Raw genomic sequence first — 11,372 nt, 5'->3', positions numbered from 1 at the left:
AGGTTACTAGACACAATTCTAATGATTTATTTCCAAAGAAGTAAGACCTATTACTGTGTGCCATACTGTAAAGAAATGATTGTATCTTTGATTAGATACAAGAGGGTGGTGTGGGGAATTGTGGGCAATCAGTATTTTGTCACTTTTGTGCCATGTTTAAAGAATATATTAATTTCTATCAAATATCAAACTTGTTTTTGGGAAACAAACAAGTTGAACACCTGGAAAAAAACACATCCTTTATTTCCCGGTATGTGCATGATCAATTTATCATATGATAAAAAAACATCTTGTTACTTTCAGCTTTACATATAAATACTTGTATTAAGAAAGTATAAAAATATTGGAATATGTTTGGAACCATCTGAGAGTTTTGTTGTGAACAATGTGTCTGTGATTAATGCTATCTTGGTAATAAAGCTATATACATTATCTTCAAGGATACTTGACTTCTGATTAACCTGGGTTTCCAACATTGAAGACACAAATGTTACCAAGGAAAATGAGGATAACACAAGAGAGGATATAACCTACATTGGGGATGACGCAGACAACTTTATGACACTAACCTTGGAGAGGAACTACAGCTCAAGGCTTAAACACATGAGGGAAGACTGCCTTGGACCATGAAACTATGTTTTTGCTCACACTGGAAACACTCTGAACACTTTTTATTGTAGAAAATACAGATTATGCTTTGAGGGATAGTGAAAAAAAACAAAACGTGAAAGATAGTGCTTAACAGGGCCGGACTGGAACTAAAAATCAGCCCTGGCATTTAAAGCACACAGGCCCACGTGTTGTGGGCTTCATGCACTATATTGTTGCACACTGATGCTGGCGCAGTGCGCTTTGCTGGTGCTGTACAATATGATGTAGTATGAGTGTGTGTGTGTGGGGTATTTATTTCTCCTAATGACCCTCAACATTACATTGTTAGCACCCCAATTATATCAATAAATAGCATGACAATACATTATTAGTACCCAAATTACAGCAATAAATAACCCCCCACACACACTCATACTACATCAATCACCCCCACATTACAGAAACCAACATCACCCCCACATTGCAGCAACCGGAATCACCCCCACATCACAGTATCCAGCATCACCCCCCACATTACAGCGTCCAGCATCACCCCCCACATTACAGCATCCGGCATTAACCCCACATTCCAGCAACCACCATCACCCCCCCACATTCCAGCAACCAGCATCACCCCCCCCCACATTCCAGCAACCACCATCACCCCCCCCACATTCCAGCAACCAGCATCATCCCCCCCCCACATTCCAGCAACCAGCATCACCCCCCCCCCACATTCCAGCAACCAGCATCACCCCCCCCACATTCCAGCAACCAGCATCAACCCCCCACATTCCAGCAACCAGCATTACCCCCACATTCCAGCAACCAGCAACACCCCCCCACATTACAGCAACCAACAACACCCCCACATTACAGCAACCAGCAACACCCCCACATTCCAGCAACCAGCATCACCCCCCACATTCCAGCAACCAGCAACACCCCCCCACATTACAGCAACCAGCATCACCCCCCACATTACAGCAATACCCTCTCCTACATATTAACAATACTAAGCCCCAAAAACACTACAACATTGCCACCACCAAGCCACCCCATACTACAGCAATACCACCAATTATACAGGCGCCACTGTAGGAAACCAATGTTTTGCTTTTTTCAAATCTCCCAAAAAATAGCAACAACAGAATACTTACACACATATAGATAACAGGAACCCTTTTCCCTTGATTAAATAGTAATGGCAGAATTTTCATGAATCACTCCACATGAAATAAAACTCTAACATATATCTAAAAAAAAACATAACTATTGAATAATCATTTGAACCCACACGGCCGCATTAAAAGTATTTCCATCTACAGCAAAATGTCAGAGAAAAATATTTTTTTTTACTACAGTAACTGGATATACGTCTTTTCTATTCATTTTAAATAACACAGTATATAAATTAAGGGGGATAGAGGAGGTGGGTGAGAGATAATTGGATGTGATGATTAATAAAAAACATAATAGATTATAAAAAAAAACATATACATACAGATGGCCAATTAGACATTCAGGGATACGTACAAAACATTACATTCATTTAATATTATAAATGAATACACAGTCACAACAAAATCATAAAATAACGGATAATAAAAAGAAATTTCATTGCAGAGATTAATACGGACACATCAATGGGACACAAGAAAAGTAAAAAGAAAAAAATAACCATCCTCAGCATAAATGGGTAACACATTTGAAAAACAATCGAAAGAACTGTCATATACATGTAGTTGGACACGAACTAACCAAACCTATTCTGATAATGTTTTGAGCACAGTCACAGATTAACAAGTACCAAGCAGTTTGCTTCATTTACAAAAGCGTACTGTTCTGACTGCGTGAGACAACATAAAACGACTGCAGTAAACCCAGGGCCTGATTAAGGGTTCCGGTCACCGTAGTCAAATACACCAACAGCGCCTCCCCCCAATGTATAGGAATACTCCTAAATATAAATATTCGGAAACATTCTCCAGCATTCAATTTAGATTGATTGCGCCGTTGACTCTTACCTGTTCTTGCTCGTCTCTCTTGCTGCTTTGTTGTCTTCTCGATGGCTTTGGGAAATTTGGAGTCCTGTACCGAAAATGCAAAAAATGTATTATATTACAAAATGTTAACAAATCCAGAATGATTAGGCTCTTTAATTAAAAAAAAACCCACTCCATTATGGCTAGATAACACTACCCCATTGTACAGGCATATATAAGTAATATCTGAACATTTGTGGTCAATAAAATATTAACCTCTACCAGCCCCATCTCGCTGGTAAAAAGATATCATGTCCTCCAAAACTGCTATATTTTTTAAATACCACCCAAGACATTTCATTAACCCTGTAGGCATTTTCAGCCCCACAACCCCCCCACCCCTGCAGATATTTCATTAACCCTGTAGGCATTTTCAGCCCTACTCCCCCCCCCCCACCCCTGCAGACATTTCATTAACCCTGTAGGCATTTTCAGCCCTACTCCCCCCCCACCCCTGCAGACATTTCATTAACCCTGCAGACATTTTCAGCCCCACTCCCCCCCTTCACACATTATCGGGTCTTCTCCCTCCCCCTTCACACATTATCGGGTCCCCCCCCCCTTCATACATTATTAGGTCCTCTCCCCCCTTCATACATTATCGGGTCCTCTTCCCCCCCTTCATACATTATTGGGCCCTCTCCCTCCCTCCTCTTCATACATTATTGGGTCCTCCCTCACCCCCCCTCTTCATACATTATTGGGTCCTCCCCCCCTTCATACATTATTGGGCCCTCTCCCCCCCTTCATACATTATTGGGTCCTCTCCCCCCCCTTCATACATTATTGGGTCCTCTTCCCCCCCTTCATACATTTTCGGGTCCTCTTCCCCCCCCTTCATACATTATCGGGTCCTCTTCCCCCCCCTTCATACATTATCGGGTCCTCTTCCCCCCCCTTCATACATTATCGGGTCCTCTTCCTCCCCCCCTTCATACATTATCAGGTCCTCTTCCCCCCCCTTCATACATTATCAGGTCCTCTTCCCCCCTTCATACATTATCGGGTCCTCTCCCCCCCCCTTCATACATTATCGGGTCCTCTTCCCCCCCTTCATACATTATCGGGTCCTCTTCCCCCCCTTCATACATTATCGGGTCCTCTTCCCTCCCTTCATACATTATCGAGTCCTCTTCCCCCCCTTCATACATTATCGGGTCCTCTTCCCCCCCCTTCATACATTATCGGGTCCTCTTCCTTCCCCCCGTGCAGACATTATCGGGTCCTCTTCCCCCTCCTTGCACCCATTTTCCCTGTGAAGAAAAAAATACACTTACCTCAGCAGCCTCTGCAGCCCCTGGGAATCTGTGCGCCCTCTGATACACTCCTACGCAGCCGCGCATAACGTTCTGACGTTACATTGCGCGGCCGCAAACCTGAAGCGCGTGTGACGTCATGACGGCTCCACCGCAAGTAGAATTTTTTTTTTTATTATTTTTTTAAAAAAAATTATTGAAGTGGCGATCGCAGGTAGCCGGACCGGCCCACGGTGCCATCGGCCCTTCTGGCATTTGCCAGAAGGCCCGATGGGAAGTCCGACCCTGGTGCTTAATATGAATCACACCAAAGTTTGAAGCATTAATCTGAGCAACTGAGAAATTAGCTTAATGCTAAAATCCAACAGTCTTTTAGTATCCAGAAGAAGTAAAAGTGTCAGCAGCTGATATCTAAGAACTAACTTTTAGGGAAGATGCAGATTCAGGGGATTGAGGAATTGAACCAGAGGGTATAAAACTTTAAAACCCTTCCTTTTAGTAGCAGAAAAATCGTTATGGACTTGGCTGTAAAATTAACATCTTTTGTGATCAGGGTCGGACTGGCCCGCCGGGGGACCGGGCTATCCCCCAGTAGGCCCCGACCCTGATCACTCCCCTCTTCGTTGGTGGGGGGGAGGCAGAAAAATAAAAAAAAAGAATGCTCACGTGACCGCAGCGCTGGCGCCCATCCTCTCTGTTCCATTCTCAATGAATGTCAGGTGCAACGTAATCACGCCCGACGTTCAGTGAGGAGCGCCGCAGAGAGGAGTCGGGAAGAAGACAGAAGACAGAAGAAGAGAAGAAAGAAACCGATAGAAAAGGTAAGTGAAGGAACAGAAGCAAGGGGTGGAGCATGGCAGAGTGAAGGGGCAGCATGGCAGAGTGGGTCCTCCAGGTCTTTGTCTTTTCTTTAGGCTGCAGTTCGACCCAGAGTCTTTTTTTCAACATCGAATCTGATGGTGGGGCTGGGAGAACTGCGGTGGCTAAAAATATTCTCCCCCTTTAGACCCAGTCCTGAGCCTAGGTCTGGTTCATTGTCATAGACCACAGGAGCTTAAACAAGACAGGTCCACAAATTCAAAGAGCAGGTCAGCAAGCAAACAATTCACTCCTTCAAGCTCTATTCTGCTCCCTGAATAATGTTAGACATGTGCCTGGTTTGCCTATTTTGGTAATTAAAAGCAATTTCAACAGTGCCACTAGTTGAATGAGGAAGTGGCATGTAAAAATATGCACCTCAGTTTACTCATGGTATTTCCCTCTAAAGTTTTGTAAGGGTCATTTTTTAAATTCCAGTTTTATTTTATTAATTTAACTTGTTCGTTTGCACTGGAACAAATTATATTTTAATCAGATTTTATCTTTTGTGGCAATGGGGGCAGTTTGTCACATACTAATAGAGGAACGATTGGTGGTTTCCCTGGGAATCTGCAGGCTGAGGATGCAGACAGGGTAAACTTTGTACACACAGACACACACACACACAGACACACACACACAGACAGCACAGGAATACAGGTATAGCACCTGGGCCTAATCAATTAAGGAATCAACTAGTGCAATGCTCTGACAGGAAACTGGGTTTGTGTTGTGGGTGGTAAGACTGGGACCAACAAGTGTCCAGTGTCCAGTTAAGGAACTAACTGTAATAGCCAGCGTTAGGGCTATGGGACTTTGTAAATATTTGAATATATTTGGTGTGATTGCTGAAGACACTGCAGAGGCTTTATTATCCATCCTGACAAGAAAATAAACAGCAAAGTGGTTCAGCAAAACCTGTGTGAGGAGCAGTTTGTTTAGCGTGCTTTTCACACTACATAAATAATGGACCATATCTTATACTTACTGGGCATAATACTGACTTGTGTTATTAACAGGTATTGTTATCAATTGATAAACGTAGCTAATCTGGTAATGACACATGCACTGCATGTTCATCAGCTCACACTAGGGGAACATCTTGAATGTATTATACACATGTAAAACATGAACATTCCACTATGTCTTCTTTATTTAATACAGTTTCAAATGAGATAGCAAGAAAAACAAGTTGCAAAATTCTGCAGTAATCAAATCTATTTTGGCATCTAAGAAACAGACTTCATGGCACCTAACGCATTTAATACACATAGTGATGAATAACACACATTTCTTAATTGTATTAATCATATTCATATTTTTGTGCTTTGGAAGTAACACACATCATGTGACTGATATAATATATGGAATAGAATGTTAACTATATAGACAGAGGGTCTGATTCACTAAGGAATGTAAGGCAAAAAGTGAGTAAGTTTTCTCCTGAAAATAAACATGTTGCATCGCAAGGGGTGAAAATTAGTTTATTATTTTGCAGATAAGATAAATACTGGCTGTTTTTTCATGTAGCACACAAATGCTTGATAGTTTTATTTGTATACTGAAATTTAAAGTTGATCTAGAACATGCCTTACCGCAACTATAAATCTGCCATCACATTTTAAATTTGCCTCCCCCTCCAATGCAACATGGTTTTTCCAAAGTCACTAATTTTTGTTGCTTTACTTTCCTTAATGAATCAGGCCCAGAGTCTAAAACATAACCCATAAGCATTATAAGCAGAAAAGCATTTAAATTGCAAAAAGATTAAAGTAAACAGATAGCCATTGGTGTCATACACGCAAAAGGTACAAACAGGGCTGCCAAGAGGGATTCAAGGCACTGGTACAACAAATTCATGGGGCCCCCCTCATAGTTGAGTATGGTAAAAAAAAAATTCAGAGGTATGGTCATGCATTTGGGGGCGTGGCATATGCGCAATTGGGGCATGGCTAACACATCAAAATCACTAGGCTCTCAATTCGCCCAAGTGTCACATATGTCCAAGCACTCCTGACTTTCAGAACATCTAGCACCAAAGTGTAGTATAGAAAAAAATGCAGTGTGTACACAAAGAGTTTAGTCTTGGCCTCCACCTTACATTGGGCACAACACTCACCAAAAATTGACATTGTCCCTACTAGAATCACAACATTTCACATACTGTCCTGCTCTCTCCTACCTGTTCTTCTCACTTTCACCACCTGTTGCTGCATGTTTCTTTAGTTGCGGCTTGTCTGGTTCCTGGAATGCTGGGGGCCCTATTTGGAAAAAAATAGCTACATTTAGATAATTCCAAACAACCCTAGCGTTAAATCAATACCATCCACGATTAATAATTAGGCCTTCCTCCAGCTCCAATATTACAATAATGCACCCCTTCATCATCACCATGCTTTATGATCACACTGCGCCCTCCATGCTGCTTTTGCCCCTTCATCTGGCTTCCCTTCATCACACTATACTATGCTGCTCCCCTTCCCCCTTTTTCAATCCCACTGTGCCATGCTGCCCACCATTTTTTAACCCCACTGTGCCATGCTGTCCACCATTTTTTAACCCCACTGTGCCATGCTGCCCACCATTTTTTAACCCCACTGTGCCATGCTGACCCCTGTTTTTTAACCCCATTGTGCCATGCTGCCCCATTTTTTAACCCCTCTGTGCCCCCCCAAATTTTTTAACCCCTCTGTCATGACGCCTCCTCGTTTTTTAACCCCTCTGTGCCCCCCTCATTTTTTAACCCCTCTATCATGCTCCCCCCCCCCGTTTTTTAACCCCTCTGTGCCCCCTCTGTGCCCCCCTCGTTTTCCTCCCTTCACTTACCTTTTCTCCTTTCTTGGTCTTCTCTGCTGCTCTGTGCTCTATTGCTCCAGACAGTCTGAATGGAGCACAGAGCAGCAGAGAGGAGTGATGCCGGCTCCGCGATCAGGTGAATATGTTGTTTTTTTTTTAAACTAGCCTGCTCCCCCCACCAACGACCGAGCCCCCCCCCCCACCCAGCCGCAAAAAAAATAAAAATCAAGAAAAAAAAACACGTTTTTTTAAAAAAAAATCAGCAGCGCAAGGCCCTGACATGCCCGTGCCCGGGTAATTAGTACCCGCCCCCCCCCCTCTCGGCGGCCCTGGGTACAAATACAAATAGCAGAATTTAAATTTGGTTGAACTTAACATACACAAATATCCCAAAAAGTAATTGATAAAAGCTGCACTTCCATCTGTTAGGTAGACTCCCATATTGGCAGCATCCTTGGGTTCTACAACACAAACAGTTTTCTAAAGTTAAAAAAAAAACTGTTTTGAAAGATGCTAGAATAAGGAGAAGAAGCTTTCCGTAAATCGTAAATCGTAAAAAGTGTTTTCTAATATTTGGCTCCTCTGCTGATTCAATTGATTAGTAAGTTATTCAAAAATAAGTTATCATGCCAATTTATACATTTGTAAACAGCTAAATATTTGCTGTTAATAGTGTTATATTATAAACAGTGGAACTATATTATGTTGCTTTCAAATGTGATTATATAAGAGGCATTCAACATGTTTTTCTAATTTACTTCCACATATTTAAGCAAAATTCAAACTGTACTAGTTTTATTTTCATATTAAACAAATATGTAATATCTTGAAATTAGCTTTCTCTTGATCTCTTTCCAAACCCCAAGAAAATGTTTGTTAATGTCAGTGCAATCCTTTAATCCTTGTAAAAAGCACATTTGGCTGTGTCTGTTCCTGTGAAATTCAGTTCATCAACATTTTAGTATGGTCTATTATCCCCCAAGTCAAATGATAGACAAACATATCTGATGCAAATCAATAACTGTGTAGACTGAGTTGCTTACACAGATTTGGAATGGTTGAATTGATTTTAACACATGATTATTTCCAAAGAGGCTATTGCATGGTATGACAGACATCTTAAAGGAAACACACTGAGAACATCTGTACCAAATAAAATGAAACTGTGCTCTAAAAATGAACGGGAGACTAAGAGGTCTATTTATCATTGGTGGGCAGTGGTCTGCAGTGACTAACATTGTGCATCTTAAAATAACGCAGTCATATATAATCTTGTACTGCCGGTATTTATCAAATCTTACCTGGCCTTCAATGGAATGCAAAAATCCTTCTCCTCATTGTTAGAGGATGGGGTTTCGTAGTCCACCTAGTGCTGCTGCAAAGTTCTGTGGTGATGCTCTGGTCCTTCCTGTATCTGCTGTGCATACACCTGCAAACAGTCACGCAGTCTTAAGGTTGTGCCAATGTCACGGACTGCCAGAGACACCCTAAGATGGTGCTGGCAGAAAAAAGCAAAGAGGTCTATGGGGACTGCTGTGGAAAAGAGACTAGAGAGAAATGCGGTGCATCAAGAGGCCGTCCGTCCGAAATGACGTCAGTAAAGAGAGCCACACTGTCATTCCTGCTATTATGGTGTTTATTTAAGGAGGCAGCGGGTGTACCGGTGGTACAGTCTACAATGCTTTGTAAAAAAATCATTGTACTGCTGGTATACCCGCCGCCTCCTTAAATAACCACCGTAATATCAGGAATGACAGTGTCGCGCTCTCTACTGACGTCATTTTGGGCGGACGGCCTCTTGATGCGCCGCATTTCTCTCTAGTCTCTTTTTCAAGCTGTCGGGGGGAAAACAGTATTGGTAAGCCCTCCATCGGTGTTCTCATGTAGGCCTCATTGGAATTGGGGTAGTCGTTTAAGTGACTACTACCGAGACAGGCCTGCATGACAATTATCATGTTGTGACTCAGTTTCTTGGTTGTACTTATCTGTACAATTATGAGTGAGCCCACTCCCTTGGTTGAGAAGCAAACACACGCATGAATGGTCTCAGGATGCTTTACTGTTGGCATGACACAGGACTGATGGGTTATCAGGCTATCCTCCAAAAGTCTTCACCTCACTGTGCGTGTACATGCACTCATACCTGCCTGCGGCCATTCCTGAGCAAGCTCTGCACTGGTGGGAGTGAGCTGGCTCACAATTATGCCTAAGAACACAGCCATGAATAAAGAATGGTACCAAAACATCCTCCAAGAGCAACTTCTCCCAACCGTCCAAGAACAGTTTGGTGACGAACAATGCCTTTTCCAGCATGATGGAGCACCTTGCCATAAGGAAAAAGTGATAATTAACTGTCTCGGAAATCAAAACATCTAAATTTTAGGTCCATGGCCAGGAAACTCCCCAGACCTTAATCCCATTGAGAACTTGTGGTCAATCCTCAAGCGGTGGGTGGACAAACAAAACCCACAAATTCGGACAAACTCCAAGCATTGTTGAGGCAAGAATGTATGGCCATCAGTCAGTATGTGGCCCAGAAGTTGATTGACAGCATGCCAGGGCGAAATGCAGAGGTCTTTAAAGAGAAGGGTCAACACTGCAAATATTGACTCTTTGCATAAACTCAATGTAATTGCCAATAAAAGCCTTTGACACTTATGAATTTCTTGTAAATTTACTTCAGTATACCATAGCAACGTCTGTCAAAAAGGTCTAAAAACACTGAAGCAGCAAACTTAGTAAAAATAAATATTTGTGTCATTCTCAAAACTTATGGCCATGAATGTACACAAATTATAATAACAGTATCATAAAGGGTCATTTCCTGGGCTAGTCCCAAGTAATAAAGTTATGTACTTATTTTCAAAAGTAGACAACTGTCCAATACAATTTATCTTATTCAGTGTATAAGATGCATTTCTAACCAACGTTATTTCAGATTTTTTTATCTATGTGCACAGATGCTCAAGGCTTCTTTTTTTTTTAGATAGGACTGAGCCTACTTTTAGATATCGTTTACACAGCAATCTGTTTAAGTTTTAACGTATTGCTTTAATTTGTCAATAATTTCTACTAAACATTCATGTTTTTATATATTCAGACTAACACATTAATTTCTAATAATAATATCACATATGGTTTAGATATCATTAATATATTTTTGATAATCATTATTAATTTGTCATTTGAAGGTTTTTTTTTTATTCTCATTTATATGCAGTTTTATCTATCTGTTCCCTTTCTCTGGGATTTGTGAGTTAATATTCATTAAAGAAGAGCATTTAGAATGCAAAATATTTTAGATAATACCTTTATTCAGTGAACATGTAATGATGGATATTGTAGTGCACCAAGATCCGCCTGGAATGCACTGTGTTTTACGTGCTTACATCCACCTTCCCACCAGCAAAGTGTTCCTGGAATGTACTTACTTATGTTGGTTACTATATATAGGATGGTGATAATACTAATCTCTCATAATGCTTAACCAGCCAGCTTTCTAAAAAACATAGTGTGCATTAAAACAAGCTTCAAAAAATAAAACTAGAGTGATGTCAATAGGATATGTGATCCTGTACCTGTACTTGCATTATACTTTAGTTTCTTTATTGTCAATGAATGAATAGTAACATGAATAACATGAATTTTGAATGCCTGCCAAGACTGCTGAATTGAAAATCTGGACAAATTAGGCCAAAATAGAACCACTCAGAACATGGCTGATCTAGATAAAACATTTTCGGTGATACCATGCTTACTTTGTGGCAGGCTGCTCCTATTTAGGGTTCCACAAATTAGGATTGTCCAACAAAATTATGGACTGCTT

Source organism: Mixophyes fleayi, chromosome 4, assembly GCF_038048845.1.
Source record: "Mixophyes fleayi isolate aMixFle1 chromosome 4, aMixFle1.hap1, whole genome shotgun sequence".
Lineage (NCBI taxonomy): Eukaryota > Metazoa > Chordata > Amphibia > Anura > Limnodynastidae > Mixophyes > Mixophyes fleayi.
Note: the sequence above shows the minus strand (reverse complement) of the source record.